Source organism: Columba livia, chromosome Z, assembly GCF_036013475.1.
Source record: "Columba livia isolate bColLiv1 breed racing homer chromosome Z, bColLiv1.pat.W.v2, whole genome shotgun sequence".
In the NCBI taxonomy this organism is placed as follows: domain Eukaryota; kingdom Metazoa; phylum Chordata; class Aves; order Columbiformes; family Columbidae; genus Columba; species Columba livia.
Genome location: NC_088642.1, coordinates 45,710,850 through 45,730,570, shown reverse-complemented (window position 1 = coordinate 45,730,570; position 19,721 = coordinate 45,710,850). Strand labels below are relative to the sequence as shown.

Genomic DNA, 19,721 nt, shown 5'->3' with positions numbered 1-19,721 from the left:
AAAAGAGCTGTTAGGCTAATGCATAATATTCCCTAAAGCAGAAGTCTTGAACCAAACAACTGCCTCATGCCTGCTGCTGCAGAGATTTCTGTCGGAAGACCACAGGAGGGCTGTCAATCAAAGTAAATGGTTGGCCACAGTGAAGCAGCTCCAGTGTGCTTTCCATGCTGCAGAGCTGCATGCCAGGAGGGGCAGCCTGTTTTGGATGCTGCTGTGTGTGCATAATTGGACACGTCTAATCTGGGTAGACTCGCCAGGACTGTGGTGAGGTTCACAAATGCATTTGGCAAAGAGCACGCCAGGAAGAGCTGCTGAGCCTAAATGTCCTGGAAGTGTAATCTCTTTCGGAAAATGGTTTTCTTGCCTGTGAAACAGCCACCCGGCCAGAATGTGGTGGGTGGCAAAGATCAGCAAATCTCACACTTGCTTCCTAATAGATGTTGCAAGAAGATCAAGCAAAGAAAATTCCCAAATCCCACACCATTTGAATGAACAGCTTTTATATTTTGGTGCAAGGAATAAATGCCCATCAACCTAGAGATAATTTTAGGTGCAGAAACATACCTCCAGTTTTTCAGGTCCTGGACAAGAGAGTCTGATACTTCTCATTACTGGCACAACTAGCTGAGATTTGAGCTAGCAATCTAGGAGAGAGATACCTAAATTCGGCATTGCCTTACAGCTTCCTACCACTGCTTGTTCTAGTAGGCAGAAACCAGCTGTGCAGCAGCAACTTATCCTGGTCATTTCCCTCTTACAGGTAAGCTGGTTGTTCTTATGGCTTTATTTTGAATGATGAAAAGAAGATGCACACCTTATAAGAGCGAAAAATGTGTTGAGGCTGCAGCACATGCTGCTGAAAGCAAGCAGACGTGTGCTTCATAAGGCATCTGGTGTAGCATAAGTCTGATGCAAAAAGCAAAACCTCACCAAACACCAAACGAACAGTCACCAGCTGTGAACCACCTGACCTGCAGCTGCATGTTGTGTCAGAAGCAGTGATGTGGCTCCAAGCCCCAGGGGAATGGCTTTGGCATGAGCCTGGCACACGCACTCACCTGCCCCTTCAGGAGCACAGGATGTGTGTGCACGCTTGCCATCTCCCATTTCAGCACAAGTTACAAACTGACTTTGCAGAGTCAAAGGGAAGCAGCTCTTCCATCTTTGAGCCAAGATCAAGAGTGCAAGCCCAGTCCACCAACTGATCTGCTCTGAGTTGTGTGCTGTCTGGGCAGCAGAGGTGCAGCAAGTGTGCACCCAAAGGGCATTTGTGGCATCGGGTGCATCCCCAAAAACAGGGAGCTGCAGGGCCAATTAGCTCTGGCCAGCCAGTGAGTGCTCAGCTGTGAGGAGTGGTACATCAAGAGAGGATGAAACCGTGTGAAACCTAAACACTGTGCTGTATTGTCAGACTAACTGATGTGTTGCCAAGTGGCCTTAGACGTAACTTTCTGCTGTGAATAGCACTGTGGGGAGACTTTGTCACTGACCTGAAGACCTTACAACACAGAGAAAAGACGATGGGTGGGACATGAAGCTGCTCATCCGGGATGCCTGCCAAATTCATGGTGGGGTTGGGGACAGATCCCAGCCCTGTTGCCAGTCTCTTTGCGAGGCTGAGTGCAGCATCACTACACCTCAGCTGCCAGTCCCCAAGCACTTCATTTAGCAGGATGCTCATGCTGCTGCCACAGCATTTTTTGTTCCAAGTGCAATATGATCATGAGTGACAAGGACAGAAAAGATGGGACCCACTGCTCTAAGTCAGGTTGACTTTTCTCTGCTCTACAAAAAAAGCTCAGGTTTTTTAAAAGATCACTCCTCAGTGACCACAGTGAATGGCTTCAGCTGTTTGTTTCCCAAGTACCTTACAAAAGTGTGGAATACGACTTTTGGATCTAGATTTGATCACAAATATCTGCATTCTGGAATTTGATTCAGCCAAGGTCCATATTTGGCTGTGAAACTAAATTCCTCCCAGATGGCTCCTTTTCAGTAGGGGTTTGAGCATGTTTCAGTGTGGTATTTAGCATATGGGAAAAGCACAACAAAACAAAAAAGACTCACTATTTCATCACACTTACCTGAAATTTGTATCTAGGATATATAAACAAAAAAAAACCAAGTGTTTCACAATAAAATACGGCATATGACGATGTGAATTTGGGCTGCTAGTGCTGCCCTCATGAAAGAGCATATGGGTGCTAAGCTGGCATGAGCAGCAAAGCTAATGTAGGCTGAGACTCGGCAGTACACAGTGCGTGGGTAACAGATAAACACAGGCAGATAACCACTAGGTGGTGAGCATAGAGTCCTGCTGACTTGCTGTTGTTGGTCTCTGTTCTGTTATTATTATTCATGCGCTGATTAAATACTCACACATATCAATCTCTGCTCAAGGAAGCCTATGTAGACACACTGAAATGACTTTCAGCGTGTTAAGTCTTCACAGTGATGGCACACCATACTTTGCTTCTGATCCATCTTACAAAAGGTGGGTGGAAGAGGAGAAGGACCTGTTTCTTATTTGCCTTTTAAAACAACCACTTCTATTTATACAAGATAAACAATTATTGAGGTTCCCAGGCTTGGATCACCTACTCCTCCATCTTACATGTGAAGGGAAATGTCTCTGTAGAGGGATCCTGGAGTAGGTGCTGCACCAGGCTTATCCCCTCCACCCTCCCTGCATGCCAAGCCCGTGGCCCCAAAAGTCCCAAAGAAGGTCGCTTGGGCAGCAAGACTCATAACACTTGCTCTTCCTCTTCTGGGTCAGCAGGAGTTCAGCATCAGACTAACATCTCGTTTACTTTCAAACCTGCCTCTCAGTGGATTTAGAGAGCTGTTGCAGCATAATGCAAAGCTACCGTAAAGCCATCAGCCCTTGCTGTAGCCACTGTTAACACAGAGGTGGTGCCTACATCCTCTCTGAGGCCAAGGTGCAGGGATCAGTTTGTTCATGACACTCCGCTATAGCAGAAGAAAACTGTCCAAGCTGATTTTTCCAAGTCTCAGCCCACTGGAAGAATCTCAAGTCTCTGTTTCTGTGTAGATCCCAGTTCATTGGAAAAAGCAACTTCACTCAGACTTGCATGAACTTCCTACAAATGCTGGACCCATCCAGTGCCTGGAAAGGGTGGGAAATCTTCAAGAGGACACAATCACCAAAACACTCAGTATGGATGAGACAGAAAGCTATCAAGTGCATGCAGAGCATGGACCAACACAAATGCAACAGCCAAATAAGCCTAAGTGTTCTCTTAAAGAAGTCCAGGCTCCTTTTTGCAGTTCAGGACAGAAAGCTGGCGAGACACTCTCACGAATAGCACTTGGGTAGTGGGCCAGACAGAAACCAAGCTCATTCTCCCAGTATATAACATCAGCTCCATGGTAGTGATGGAGTCACAGTGGAGTCCTAGCAGAATTGGCACAGGGTGTAGAAGCTGAGGCTGTGCAAATCTGAGGAAAGCCAAGCCATATATTTCACATTGCATAAAGATAATTTAAAGTAAAGGCAACAGAGCACTTCAAGGTTTTCACTGCTGTGATGGCAAGCTACAGCATTTTACGTTACATTTTTTGAAATACAGAGGAAAAGGGACTAAGAATGTCACTAAAATGTCCCAACACTCCAATATTGTGAAGCAAAATCACTGAAGCCAGTTCTACTAAGAGGACACCAAGGCAAAGAAAAGTACTAATTAATTGCACAGCAAGGCTGGAAAAAACTAAGCCAACACACAAGAATAAATGAGCCCAGAAGAGCATATAATTCCCCATGTGCTTTCTTCCACTCTGACCAATACCATCTGCTTAAAAAAAAAAAAGCCTATGTTGCTATATTGAGATTTTTCTGAAACCCAACTTTGCTCATTTAGAGTCTTTGGGTATCTCTGCACTACAACACAATGCAGAAATTATCCATTTTAAAGAGAAGGGCATGACACATCCTACAGTGTTTAACATCTAACAGAGAAAGTCTGAAGAGGAACTACAAGGGGCTGAAAGCTGGAAGTGGACACATTCAAGCTAGGAATGAGGGCCACCCTTTTAACAGGGAGCGTGGATAGCACTGTAACCAACAGCAGTGGGAAGCCACGGAGGCACTGCCCCTTGACACTGTCACATTATACCAGGCTAGGAAGATGTGTACAAGTTAAAACTAGTTACTGATCTCAACATATTGACAGCTGTATACTAGCTGAAGATCAGGGCCAGAACACCTGCTAGACCTCTGTTTCAAATTCAATGAAAAGGTTATCCGAATTCAAAGCACCTCCTCTCCTTACTACTTCTGTTTGCCTTCAGAGGATCGGGGAGTGGAGTGTGTCATGTACACCGGTTGGAGGTGTGCATGACCTTGCTCCCTCCAGGGAGGCTCAGGCTGAGCTCTGCCCTCAGGAATGCTGAGGTCCATTCACACCAGAACTGTATGATTCTCATTACAGGCTTATTGAATCTTGTTTCCCTCCTGGACTAAGCGTGAAGAGTGTGAAGTGCCAGCATGCCAGCGCACTTCAGGGCAGAAGGTACAGAAAGTCTCTACGGCAGCCCACCATGGGGATTCCCATGCCGGTCCCTGGAGCTGCAGAGATTGCATGTGGCAACTTGGGCTAGCACAGTAAGAGCCAGATAGCAGGAAGCCAGAAGGTCTCAGCCTCTTGGTTATCCTGTGATATCATTTGTAGACAGTTCTGCTTCATCACTGCTTTTAATGGCGTGGCTGAGGAAAGCAGATTCTTCTGAGATCTCCCCTAGCTCAGAGGTGTGGGCACTGTCACTGGATGGGACAAGCTCAGTGTTCTGGAAGAGGCAGGTGGGATTTCTGTGTCCAGGATATTTTAGATACCCCTGAAGCACTTGGATTATGTATGGCACAGGGAAAACTCACTGATGTGTGGTTCACTCCTAGCCCCAAGCACTATAAAATAAGACATGCCCCCAGCCATCAGCAGTTGGCAGTCTGAACTGATTAAAGTGGTCTTGGTATATGAAGCTTAACAGCAGTAGAATAGTCTACTGGCAGTGAAACAACAGAATTATTTCACCATTCTTTCTCAGGGGGGACATCCCTTTGTCTCTCAGACATTTATGAAGAAAATCAATCCAGATCCTTCATAGACATCAAAAATGGGACAGCTGCCACCAGCACCAAGGTCTTAGATCATGCTCCCTGCTGTTATGACCGTGCGAAGGCACAGCTGGCTGCTGTGGCATTTCATTTTTATTTATTTTTGCCCCCCCCATGGGGATTTAGTCCTTTGGCTTTGTTCTTTAGTGCTATTGACTCCTCAGTGTGAAAAACCCTTGTGAACCCATAAAAAAAGATATGTTTCCCAGTCAGGCATTGTCATGGGAGCTGCTTTTCTCCACAGCCTGAATAACCAGCAAACCAAACTGATATGCAAAAGCAAATCAGTACAAAAAAAGACGACATTTTTGCTACTGCAGACTTTTCCGTAAGATTTGGAAACAACTATTTGCTGGCATCTGCCTCAGATGACTGCTTAGGTAATGCGTGAGACCACAAACCCCACCTGACAAGACATCCACAGAAGAATCAATGAACCATGAGTGCAGACAGCAACCTGTTGTGTAGCTTTCAGATACAGCAGCTTTTCCTCCATGTTGCTTTTTTCAGAAAGGCACATGATGCAGTTGAATGCCATAGGCAATAATTTAATGAGATTATGTTCATCCCAGACATGTTGTTGATCAGCTGTGAGATGCACCACCACTGAGTGAGATGGCATAAACCATATGACCTTGTCTGAAATTGAGGCGAGCAATATTTCTGACTCACCTGGAGACCTGCTGGAGGCATCACAGGGGTGAGATAACAACTCTTGTACAGAAACTGCAATTAAGGATGTGACGTGACTTGTGCAAGTCACATCGTCCAGTTGCCCAGCACTGTAATTTTTGACTCACAGCTGTGCACTGTGTGGGCTGCCTTTTGCCACCAGTATGCACAGTTGCGAGTGTAAGGTGACCCAAGCTTGAAATACAACTTGCTCAGGCCAGTTGTTTGAGTGGGTGAACAACCCCGAGAGACATAACCTTTGTTGTCCCTCCCCCATAAGTTTCTTTCTCTATTTTTTTTTTTTTTTTTAATTTTCCTGTTCCATTGAAGCTTCAGCATGATTATAGGCTCCAAAAATCAACGGTTTTATTTCCTATTACCCCAGCAAATGCTATTAATGCAGTAACGCTGCTGGCTGCATCCTGGAAGGGCTTCTCCAGCAAAAATAGGAAGACAGATAAGTGTCTATTTTAACTAGTCATGCATATGGAGCCCAGTGTGGGAGGTCGGACTAGAAACCTCTGGAGGTCTCAACCCATTTGCAATGTTCTGGGATTTTGTCAGGGATGCCAAGTTATGTAACCTTCATATTACCATTGATCACACATGCCACAACTGCAATGGAAGTCAGTGACAGAGTACTCCAGCTGGTGTGGGGGCAAAGGGAGAGGACCTGTGATGGCATGTAAAAAGTTGCACTGGTTTGATGGAAGCAAGATAATTTTCTTCATGCAGTTAGAAACGTTTTCACAGCTAGCATGACTATTGTTTGGATTTAGCTTGAGAAAGATAAGATAGCACCCTGGGACAGAACTAATGTTTTTCTTCAAGTAACTTTCTAGTATCTTTGAGTTGGAACAAAGAGAATGTAAGAAATTACTGTTGTCCTAGTTGTGTCTGGGACCTAAGGTCTTTTCTGAGCTCTCTGCGTGCAGTGAGGAAGGGGGGCATGGATAGGCCAGGCTGATTTATGAAAATATTCCATGCCATTAGTGTCATGCTTCATACTTAGCAGGAGCTGGGTTTTCTGGCCAGTGTGACCTGTTACGATTCTTCTCTGTTTTGGTTGAGTAAGGTTCAGGAGCTCTTCTAGTTCAGCCTTTTGCCATCCGGCTGTTTTGCAGGGGCCTCTGGGCCTTTCTGCCTTTTCCCCCGGGATCGGCTTTGGGACCAGGTGCTCGGTACAGACGGAGTTCATGAGGAGTTGTATTGAGTATCCTGTATTGTATATTCTGTTTCCATTATATACATATATATTAGTAGTAGTGGTGGTATATTAGTATTATTTTGTTATTTTATTAAACTATGTTTATCTCAATCCAGCAGTTTCTCCCTTCCACTTGAATTCTCTTCTCTATTTTGCGTTGGGGTGGGAGGTAGTGAGTGAGTGGCTGTGATGGCTAGCTCAGGTTAAACTGTGACTTAAGTCAAGAAATGCTCTTTTATGGCAAAATAGGTAAAGCAATCCTATTTGTTCACCTGGAAGAGCAGACTACCTGCCCCTTGGTAACATTCCCAACCCCAATGCACAAGAAGCCTGCCTCTCAGGAAACATTAAAAATGCCCATGAGTTTACACAGAGGATGTGTGACCGCTTCAGACATGGCATTTAACGAGACTTATGCTGGCCTTTTCAATAGCCAGCATGTACAGACAGGGAGATCGAACTTAGCAATATGCAGATTGACAGTACACCATCAGTTTTGGATGAGCTCTGTCCCCACAGAGGCTGAAAAAGCTGCACCCCTGGGAGAGAGCTTGGCCTGCAGCTCACCGATGATCTCGCCAAACCCCAGAGGTACCTGGAAGCATCTGCCTGTGGGGCACACTGCTGCAGAGATGCAGACAGGGCTGTTGGGGAGGTGAGTTGGGTGCCCTGGCAGAGACTCAAGCAGAGACTGAACAGCTACCAAACATCACCTACTGTGATTCTCTTCAACCAACACATCCACCTACCTGGACAGCTTTCCTCCAACGCTCCCTTTGGCTCTGACATTAGATGGCTTTCCTTTGTGTGACCGTATTTGGTCTCATGCATGCTCCTGGGATCACATGGGGGCAGACAATTGAGAAACACGTAATGGTAGTGAGCAGAGTCTGAGATGGTAGACCTGCATAAGAGGACTGGAGTGAAGCCACCTCACTATGCTAAGCTTGGTAATACACTCCTTGGGGATTACCAGACATATTACCACTAAAGACATCAAACACTACACGAGCACCAGCTATGGTATCAGAAACTCAGATCTCCTTTTCCTCACTTTCATCTTTTGGATATTCAAAAAAAGGCTTCATTGTAGTTTTATAGCTCTGGTCAAATTCCTGCTTTCTGTATCAAAGATATGGATAAGATAAAGCTTATTCAACTTAAAATACATACTTTAACCACACACGTGCTCAGTGAAGCTTAAAGTTTTAGGATAGTAGTAATCTCACTTAAAGCAGCAGGACTTTGCAGCTGTTTTGACCTGTGCCGCACAGTTCCCTGATGTTCCTCCCAGTGTAGATCACGCTCCAGCACCATAGCACAAGCATCCACGTGCATTGTCACGTGGGAAGATATGAGGGCCCAAAAGACATCCCTTTACCCTTGTGTGCTACTGTCTCTAGGTTCTCCTCACTGCTGGGAGTGTTAAGGGTCCCTACCAGCAAGTTAGCCTTGGCCCAAAGATCAGGCTGTGAAGGCAGGCTGAACTGACATAAATGATTTCACGTTCCTAAACCACATCCTGGACAGAGCTCACTCCTGCCCTAGCTGGTGTACAAACAGGAGGAAGTCAGGGAGTAAGGACATCCTTCCCCAACCCAGCTTGTGCTAGGACAGCTGCCACCACTGTCCTTGCTGCACTGTCCCAGTGCCTTGTCACCTACTTGCTCCAGGCAAAAATGAGGATGGTAAAAACTCCTGAGCAACACAGGGATGCACCTGGCCATGCCAGGGCAGAGGGAGACACAACTTGTGTTTGTGGCAGGCTTCTGACCACGGTGACTTGCTCTGCTGCAAGATGCACCAGGGTGCCTGCTGAGAAAAAAATCCATACCTATTTTAGTCCATTTTCTTACAGCTTTCACTACCCAGACCCCATAGGAGTACAGGACATTACTGCAACATCCCTTTCAGCTCTGCTGTTTCTGAGGTTCCTGATAACTCAGGCCCACATTCCATGGAGCCATGCCAGGAGCAGACATCCAAGCAAAGATGCGACCATTGGAACACTCACACTGAAGCTGTTTCTTACAACTTGGCACTAAATAGTCTCATGGCCTTTTCTTGTTCTGAGACCCCCAAGCATCCCTGGATCTTTTCCCTATCTCCAGCTCCCTTTTGTGTTGAAAACACTCCCTTTTTTACATCCCTTTGCCCCTTGGGTTAAGCAAAAAGAAGCTCATTCACAACAGGTGTGTAGATTCATTCACCAGTGGGACAAGAGGCTGTTTCACTGGCCTCCCCACCTCTCTGTGAAAAATCGGTTATGATATGGAATTCACATGCTCTGAGGCTCTTTGCTGCTGGTCACCTGTGGTTAGCAAATGGATTCAGAAGCAATTCAGGGGTAAGGCTTGAGAGACAGAGATGGTCAGAGAGGGAGAGGCAGGGGGAATGCCTAATCCCTGATTTCATTAGGAAACCAGTTTAAAAATAACTTTGCACCTAAATAAGTAATTTGATTTTCCAAAGAGCTAAGCTCCTGGGAGAATTTGGCCCAAGGTGCTGCAAAATGATGATCTCTGCAATCAGACAGAAAGAAGATACTGGAAAGCTTGGGGTATCAACACCTAGCTTTGCCCTTAACTATGTATTTTACATCCCCTGTTCCTTGACACAGGGTCATTACGAGTAAAGGAAGTCTGCAGAAAGTGCTCATTTACATTATGCAGACTTTGCCCTCTGTAGTTTGCCTAATTGATGTGTTCCATGCTTAGATATCTCAACTCTAAAAGAGGTTCAGTAAGCATCAGCTCTGAATTGCATTTCAACTTTCTTTCCCCACAGTGGAACTGACAAGAGAAAATTACAGTTGGAGGAAACTGGAAAACAAAGCAGCACAAAAGCAGCCCAACACATGCAGCAGAGGAGCCTGAAGTCTATTTGCTTTGTGAATTTTAAATGTGGCAACACACAGCATTAAGTAGGGTTTAGCACCTCCTGTGACCTTGCACACACACACACACACATAAAGCCCAGCATGAAGGCCTCCAGGTATCCAGTCAGCTACTTCAGACATCCTTGTTTTGAGTACTTCACAACCACAGGGCTTTTTACAAGTAATCCTACACATTCCACACGTGCAACATGTACACACACACCAACTCTCGTCTCATATGGGGCTTGAGCTGCCAGAGCTCTGAGAGAGCCGATACAGCGCTGAGACGAGTGACCTCCAGCCAAACAGTCTGCTGGAGCTGGGAGGGGATCAATGAGATGCACTTCTCCCCCATCTAACTTCAGCAGACTCAAGGACATCTGCTGCAGAAAGGAGTGCTTGTTGCAGGAATGTTTGTGCTTGCAAGGAATTACAAACATTTTCTAATTCTGGAAGAATCTGCAAGCTGTTGACACACAAAATGCCACCTCCGTTCTGGCACATTAGCTTCGGACTACTGCATCCTTTACTAAGCAAAATGACAATTGCTTCTGGGATATACCGACAGAGTCTGACATAATTAATACCAGCCAGCATGCCTTATGGAATAAACATTTTATTCCAATGAGATTCCTGTATTGACTTGATACACTTGAATTTTCCAAGGTGTTTTACCTTGCAGTCTGTTGCACGATCTTGCACTATGGAAGTTTAAGAGGACAGACATGGCATGAATAAACACTCTCTCCAGTGAAAGGTCTTCCAGGTTCCGTGGTTGCTAATGAGATCATGAGAAATGTGTGGGTCTGTTTTACCAACACCCCCAGATGCAATGCTTGCTGCAATATTGTTTTGTTTGACTACCTGCTATCTAAGCAACAATTCTAAACCTTTGCAGGTAAACTCAGTGGATGACTCAGAGGCTATAGGATAGAAAAACTAAGGAGGATGGGTCATCCTTACAGAATGATCTGAAATTACTGGTTAATGGCCACAAGACAACAAAAATGTGTTTTTGTAGGCCTAAAAACTAGGTGCCATTTCTGGACAGAGAGCATAAGTCATACCAGAAGGGTGAGACGCTGTCCTGTGCCTCCTTATACCCTGTCCATGCCTGTCCCCACTCTAAGGAGCTCAAAATACAAACATAAGCAAAGAAGGCTCACAAATAACAGGAGAGCTACCAAAAAAAAGGTAGAGAGAGAACAGGAGGCACTGTGACTGAGGCACAGTTCAGCCTAGATGCTAGCAGATGGAAAAGGCATCAGCTGCTAGAGAACATCTCACACTTGCCAAGAAGGATAGCTGCTGAAGCGGCTAGCAGTTGACACTAGGAAATTCTTAAGATATTGCCTATAAGTCTGCATGTTGCCAGCTATCAATGCTGGCCTATTTTACCCTGGAATTCTGAAAAACACCATATTATTTTTTTCCCCATACATCTCCCAATTTTTTAACAGGTGTTTAGGGCTTGAGTTCAGGCAGGAGAAGCACAGAGAAGATTAACACCAGCCAGGACCTGGTGCTGAGAAGAAACATGCTCTCATTACACTTTAAAAAGTAAAAAAAAACCCAGACTGTTCATAGATGTGAAGAAGAAATTACTTCCCTACAGCATGTCAGCTTGGCATAGACCCAGCAAGCAGGCTGTTTGACCTCTCCAATAAATTACATGGATTGCCAGTAAGGATCATGTGGCTAAGGCTCTAGAAATAAAGTCCCTGGGACTTCATCTTCTGTGCTTGGCATAATTTAATCTCCTAAAAAAGGTAATACTTTTGTTCAGCCTAACACTCTCAGCAGGGAAGCAAAAGGTACTTTATTATAACGCTGATCAGTTTCCCTGGTTTCCCACTCTGAAAATCTTTCTGACAAAGCCTGAGTGACAAGACAGTTGAATGGAGCAGTGGATTCAGAACAGCTCAGAAGGCCCAAGGACTTATATTGTCAAAAGTAATACATGATTTCCAGGAAGTTAAATACACAAGGCCTCAGATTTTCCAGAAACATGCCTGGTACCTCCTGGTAAAGTCCATCCAAACCATTTTCTAAATGCACTGCTCCTTCCTGAAAATACTGCCCACTACGCACTTACAAACTTCTCTATGTCATGAAAAATGCTGGCCCCTTTCCCTTCATATGTTTTAAACTGTAATCCCCAACTACAGGTTGCAAACTAATTTATCTAGGATATTGCTTTCAGACCTTCATAGGAAGTGCAATCCTCCCAAAAATCTCTACACAGAAAGCAGGTCACAGATGCTTAGATTTTTGTGGTCAGAGTAATTAACTATGCCATTTATTCCTACGCGCTACATTGCACAGGCTATTGGAAAGAAATCTCTGGCTGCCTGGAAATGTTTCACTGCTTCAGCTCTAGAACCTAAACAACTGACTTACTTTTCTGTTCATCATTACATGGTCTTGTACTTATTTTGAGACTGTAATGGCCACTGGGCATAAGCAGAGGACTGTTCATTCTTTTGAGGATTATGCCTCACCCACACAACAAAATTAAAATAACATATATTTCCACTTAAAAAGCATTCACCCTAGGTTCAGAAACATGACATCAGTCTGCATGTTTAAAAGGTGAAGGACTTACCCCAAATGCACAGGAAATCAGTGGTGAAGATAAGCACTGATACTTCCCAAGCATCGACCCGGTAGCCTACCTTCTAAACCCAACAGCTCCCTGAATACTGTACCAGCACACTCAGATTAGGTTCAAACTCCAATGATGCTCTGCTCCTGCACTCACCACCTGAAGTATGTGTGGATCCTGCCCTCCTCTGTACACAAGCCACAGGAAGAATAATTAAGACTACGTTCACATGCATGCTTTGTTTCCTCAGTTTCTGAGCTCTTGGTGGGGGGATGGAAGCAGCTTTTTGGACCAAAACTGCTCAGAAAAAATATCAGTCCTTCTGTCTGTAATCCTAGAGACACAGTTATGCTATAAAGTGCCCTGAACATCTTCTGAGAAAAAAAACTGGTCAAAGGGACATACTTTTTATTAAAATAATGATGTTTATTATGAAGGTGTGCAGTCACTATCATTGAACTTTTGTTCTGCTGCTTCTTGCATTCTCGTCAACACGCTTTAGTCTGTCCTTTGTGTGGTTGTGACATACTTGGTAAGTGTTAATGTGTTTATATATAATCATCATTATTATTATTACTATTAGACTTTCAATGTTCAGAGACTTGAAAGATTCCAGGTGAATGCTAGGTCTTCACATCTTGGGCCAGGCTTTAATGAGGAACTCAATTTTTGGAGGTACAACTAATCGCTAGCATAACTAATTGCTATAGTGTGCATATCCAAGCAACTCAGAGCAGCCATAAACCAGGCGAAGTCTTCTAGATAAGCTAAGAGCTGGAGTGTTGAGCTGCCTTATGTCAACAGGTAGTAGGACACAGAATAAGTGTTTTGCAGATCTCTCATCTGTCACATCTTGGTGTCTCCTATATTATTCCTATATGAAAGGAACAAGTCACTAGGCTGCTCTTTACCTCTGAAAGCTTACTCATAGAACAGTCACTCTCTGGGGTCTAAGCCTTGCAATTATTAGTCTGTTTACACTTCTCTAAAATCACACAACCACCTCCCCAAAATGAAAACTGATAACTAAGGAAAGGGAGGAAAGCCCTCAAATGCTTGAATATGGTGGCCACAGCCACCACCACATACTCAGAAGAGTGGCTTTTCCATACAGGTTTCCTCCAAGGTATGTGGCGCTGACATTTTGCCTGTACAGCCAGTGTATGATGATGCCCAAGACCGAGATGTCTGGAATTCCGAAGAGCGAACATTCAGAAACAGATGTAGAGCTCATGCCTCTTCAGCTCCTCTGCAACAGACTTTGTCCATGACCTTAATTTATTAATTAATGCTAGGTCCTTTCAGGATAATTACAGGCTTAAAGAAACAGGAACAAAGTGGTAGTCTCTGAAGCTTCTAAATACCTTTGAAAATCATATGAAACTGTCACTTGCATCTTGAAAAATCTCGTCTTTTATCTTTGCCATTCATCCTTAGTTAGAGACATCCAGAATAATGGAGACACTATTATTCCCTAGCCTCATCAAACAACAGGAAAGAAGAGTACCAGAACAAGACAGAGTAATCTACTACTGACCCAAGTACTCAGACATGATGGGGACAAGGGCCAGGACAGGAAGAACAAAAAGGGACCCAGATCAACCAGCTTCTAGGAAGGAAAGATGAAAGACTCACTCCAACTACCACTGAAGTGAGTGGAAAAACTCTCATTGACTTCAATGGAAGTCAGATGAAAGACTTGTTTGTGTTTTCCTTTGTGAAGCAAGGGCATGGATGCAAACCTGCAGATAGGCCTGGGAAGCGTCCGAATCAGGCATAAAGAGGGGTTCACTGAAAATGGAGGAGCAAGAACAGGATTTCTCATCTGATTAAAATGCAAAACTCTGCACCCACAGCAGAGCATAAGAAGTTTAATACAAAACTTCATTTGGAAGTAATGGAAGCAACATCTATCTCTCAACTTTGGTGGAATCTAGTGCATTTGGAACTCAGCACTAACTAGGCTGAATTAGCCAAACTACAATGCCCCTTGGTTGGGTCACATGTACCTACTCTTGGAGCTCTATCTGTAAACCAAGTCACTTGCATTTTCTGAAAACAAAATGCACTAGTAAATAGGCTGTACAAACAACCTAGAGTGTTAAACAGGTTTGGCTAGCTGTCAACCCACAGGGCAAATTTTAATGACCTCTCCTCCTCCCACTCCCCTGCACCAGCCCCACGCAGCTGGACTGGAGTATCACTGCAAGAAAAACAGCAGAGGCAAAGAGGAGGCAGATCCCTATCAAATTCAGCCACAGTGAGATTCTGCCTCTTGCAAACTTGGCTGTGTTAGCCTGGCCTTCTTCAGACACCTGCCCGGGACTGGGAATGTTGCCTACACATATAGAAGCTATCCCAGAGTGAGACAAGTAATACATCTGTCGTGTATTACTGACCGGACTGCATGTTCTGGTAAGAATGTCACCAGCCACAAGCTAATTCCAGCCTTCCATGAACATGCAAGAAGCAAGGCGAAGCAAAGTAATCTATGCAGAAAGGAGAAATTAAAAAAAAAAAAAAAAAAAAAAAAAAAGAAAAAGAAAAAGAAAAGAAAAAAGCGTGGTTTATTAGCAGGTAATGAGATTACACTTGCAATCTCCAGAGGAACTGGGTCTGGTTTTCAGAACGAACCCCCAGAAATTATAGGAGACACCAACCTAGAAGAAAGTGAATGAAAAAACAACAGTTCTGCATTTAATTTTGCTCATGTGAGTAACCCCTTTGAAGTTCAAGGACCTACTTATATCAATACTTCAGCATATGCAAGAGCAGGCTGCTAATTTGCACTTTCTTAACTACATTTCATCTGTAAAGCCAGTAATTACAAACAAAAAGCCTCATTTAACAAGACCACCTACAAAGTGTAGGCTCCTTCTCTTTTGTTTTAAAGTAGGTCTTTAATGCCCTGTATATCGACCTAGGCAGGTTTTTTGTTGTTGCTGTTGTTTTTGTTGTTTAATGTTGCTTTTTTGTCTCCCTTGATGCTGATGGTGCAAAATTATCTCTCAGTGACACATTCCCAGCTGGAATGAAGATATTTGAATCCCGTGATGAGTAAAACTACAATAATTTACATCAGCAGATGCTCTGGCCCTTGCAATATCGTTCACTGATCTATTGAAAAAGGAGAATTAATGGCTTTGTCAGCCCTCTGCACTTGAAAGTCTCTGATTCTTGTTTACACTTAACCTTCCTTACAGCGCTCTGGCTTCGAAAAGAAGCCTCCAAGAGCAGTAGAATTTCCAGGACGGAACCTCACGATCTTTAGTTTCAGTTCCCCCTGTTCTGCAAAGGGTCTGGAAAAAAACCAAAAAAATCGGCATAATCTGAAAAATACGCAGCAGCCAGCCTGCTGTTGTGAAGAACACTGGAACATGTGTAACATACAGGTTTTATGGGGTGCTGACGAAACCTGCAGAAGGATTAATGGGAGACAGGGAAAAGTTAAAAATCTGAAATGTCATTATGCAACACAGATCATTCTCATGCTTTAGCCTCTATCAGACACCTTAAAACAATAATGGCCTCTTAAAAAGCCCCTATGTGGAAGGGCAGTTGGGAAACTGGAGTAGCTAGCTGAGATATCCTTCAGCAAATAGCAGAACAGCTACAAAAATATAAAATAAAATAAAAATAAAAGAATGGCTTCTTATCCAAAACTTTTGGATGAGCTGAGGCCTTCAATGTGGAAGAAAGAGTCCAAAAGGGCACGCAGGGTGTGACAAGTTCATATGCCACTGAGGATTTAGGGTTTAGTTCTGGAGTTTGGGGTTTTTGCAAAGTTTCTGAAGAGAACCTTGTTTCCTAAGAAGTTGTACCAATGAGATAGATATATCTAAGTATGTTGTGGTCTTATTTATCCATCTTGAATCCTCCTCTAAAACCTATTCAACAAATGTGACTGGGACAGAGGTTTGCCCCCCTAGGAGGTTAAGCAGCCAAAGAAAAATTCATTATGCTACAGAAAAGCAGACGGTCATGCAAACAGTTCCATATACAGTTAGAAACCCTCAAATCCACAGGAAAAAAAAACAAAAAAACAAACAAAAAACCCACATCTCAACATATTGTAAAGTTCTATGACAGCAAAATATATATGAAGAGCCACAAACCCAAATGTAACCAGGCTTTATCATTTCTGGCACTCAAAGGACTGTTTGGTGGGTTGTTTTTTTTTCTCCTCCCCCTTTGTTATTGTTGTTGGTGGTTGGTTATTTGGACAAGTAAAAGCTACTTCCCCAGTCCACCATTTTACTGCAGTATGTGCACTCAACTTACCAGATCACCAAAGACAGCTCAACTTTTTGCAGTAAGACACATTCACGTTCACATGATAAGCAGAGTCTCAAAACAGGCTGCAGTGTGTCCTGCAAAGGGTAATTATTAACCTACATCACACCTAAAGCAGCCTAGTACTTGACTTCAGCACTGCCACCTGCTTCAGACAAGAGCAGAGATGACACAGACTAAGCTAGTTACAGGGGTACAGATTGGGCTATATGTCAGTTAACCTGTTCTTTACAAGTGATCTTGTCCTTCACTCTTGTTACTAAAAACTCCTGTAAGGCTCATTTCTAACTACACTTTTTCTGAATTTTTTTCTTGCCATGAATGATGAAAGTCACCAGCACTGAGGTAATGACAAATGACCCAGCTGCCAAATATCTCGCATGAGGGGTGTGCTTTCAAAAAAGTTTTCCAGAGAACTGAAGTCTTTCTGAAGAAAACAAACTTTCATCAAAACCCCCACCAACGCTGAGCTGTCATTTGGGCAGTGAAAGCCTTTCACTTCATACAAACCATAAAACTCAAACTTAGATTCAAGCTGAGGTGTAATTCAAGTGCCTCATACGGAGCCACACCTGGTGTGGTATTGCACAGGCAACGCCCTCCCAGGCTGACAACTGCCATTGGCAAGAACACCTGCACATCAGCTTGCTCCTCATGTGAGCAACATTTCCAGAACAACTATGAGACACCTGCAGGGACAAGAACAGATGTAACGTAACAGGGTCCTTTGTTATATACTGTAGTGCAACATCATTTTGGGCCAACTGATGTAAATCACTTCTGTTTTTATTTACGCACCACCCACCACCATCTTTTTCATGAGGCAAGACCAAATTGTAACAGAGACGTGATTTGAGGAGCACCATGGTTATTCTGGACAGCACGCTTAAGAAAGATTTCCTTCTTCCCTCATTACATCGGTTACACCTTCAAGTCACGATGGAGTCTCCATTTATTCACAGGGTAATTGCTTCAAAGGCAATCTCCAACACTGGGCCCAGAAAGGCTGGAAAAAGGGAAAGCAGTTAAAGTTTTTAATTTGCTCATACAATCAAAGAGAGGTACAGAAAACAGGCACCATGCAAACAAGACATTGCTTTGTAGTGTACAGAACTCCAAAAAGCAGACTATTTTCAGGCTCTCAGATTGCCATCAAGGAGCAACCTCATGGTGTGAAAGACTTACTCCAGTACTGTCATAGTGTATCTGGAGTTCTTCACTGCACCAAGCACATTGTTCCACATAAAAAACAGCAGTATCGCTACTTGTTTTCTCTGTCAGAAAACCCTGTACAACGTGATACTGTCTGGTTAGCAGATGGATGTTTTAGTTTGCACTAAGTACCCTTCCAGTGCATGGCTTGTTTTTTTCAGTTACTGCCTCCTTCTCTGTCTCTGAGCTCAGGTTGCAGTTCGCAGAAGCTAGGCAGGCACTTGAAATGCAGACCATCATTCAGGAATACAGCAGAGTACTCTGTTAGCCTGAATATTTCTTCTGCACATCCACTGTGGAAAGTCCTGTTCATTTGTTTGTCAAGACACTTTTGGCACTCAGGACGCAGCTCAAGAATTTACAGGTTTGAGATTGCTTGGGCTGTGTGCACCAGCAAGAGAGACAGACTTGAGAATCAAATGCTTTCTTCTATCTCTCAATTTTCTCACAGCTAGAAAGGTGCACAGTAACTGATAGAAAGGGTCCTTTGAAGTTAAATACTAGACAGTTACAGCAATTAATTTGGTGCTGTCTCCTGCCCTGTCATTCCCGAACAGGAATTGCTGCTCCCACTCCCAATCTGGTCTTAATTGTTCTGAGATTATCAGGTAACAAATCCTCTCAGAAGCTTCCAGATGGACATTCCTTTTCATATTGTCATTTTTCACTGAACAAAGTGCTTTAGTGGCATGGAGACCAAAGCAGTTCAACCTTAGAGGATCGGGAGACATTTTAGCAAGCATCCCCCAAGAAGCAAATCCATTACTTTCATGGATGAAAGGCTTTAACCTTCTGGCTCCTAAAAGTCTGGATAAACACACTGTTCTACACTTTGTGGATTTATAGGCTGATTCAGGATTAGGAGAGCCCAATTTTTCATTGTAGAAAGCTTCAATGTGCAAGTTCCAAAGTATAAAAACTTGACATGACAGAAGTAGTCACTGCACAATGGTAAGTGGTGAAAGACTGGTTTTGCTTCTTAATTTTCAGTACCATCTGTTAGAAGTAGGACAGATTCCCACTTCTTCCCAACTTCTACCCAAAGAAAAACTTGTTGACTAAGAAAATCAATTCTGTTTAGAAATGACACTGTGCTACTTCCCCCTTAATCATCAGCATTACTGGATGAACTTCAAGATATCCCAAGAAGGTAAATGAGCCCATCAGAGACTCCACTACGCAACTTCTTCCACCTTCTGACAACTCACTCATTGGACTCATCCGGTTTTCATCTTGAGACAAGCCTGGGAGTCCATGTCACTGAAATCTGTATGAATATTAAGTATTTATCCTACTCAATAATTCCCAACCTAGAGAGAGAAAGCATGATCATTGAGCTCTATGGCTGATGTGAAAATAGTGAGTGCTTTCTAGTAACATTTTCTAAAATTATTTGTCTATACTTTAGAAAATTTATGTTCTTATTCATCTGCATGATATGTTTAAAAAAGAACAACTCACAGGTCTATTCTCTCAGACAAACTCAAATGACTGTTTCCCACCCCTACACTCAAGTTCTCCAAAGTTTTATTTGTTCTCAGATTTACCTATTCAGATTTGGGATAACAGACTCCATTAAGAAGCAGCACACATTCTGACATTTTGATGTTACACTTAGTCTGCATGACAAATGTGATGCAGTTTTGAGTAGAAATAACAATTTAAGTCCAACCCGCATACTGCAAGCTGCATATATTTTCCTATGTCTGTAAAAACCCTCACA

At 43.5% G+C, this 19,721-nt stretch overlaps 2 long non-coding RNA genes across 3 annotated transcripts in view; one reads left to right on the top strand and one right to left on the bottom strand.

The window, feature by feature from the left end:
• Nucleotides 1–19,721, bottom strand: part of LOC110359060 (uncharacterized) — a 32,725-nt gene that overhangs the window by 8,802 nt on the left and 4,202 nt on the right. Inside the window, exon 2 of one of the 2 annotated variants that reach the window (XR_010468898.1) lies at nt 12,494–17,792. This is a non-coding gene — a long non-coding RNA (uncharacterized LOC110359060). Of the gene's footprint in view, nt 1–12,493; nt 17,793–19,721 lie in introns of those variants that run through there. The other variant, XR_002413961.2, reaches the window with a different exon arrangement.
• Nucleotides 1–19,721, top strand: part of LOC135577269 (uncharacterized) — a 31,724-nt gene that overhangs the window by 11,176 nt on the left and 827 nt on the right. The gene's annotated exons all lie outside the window — the stretch shown is intronic.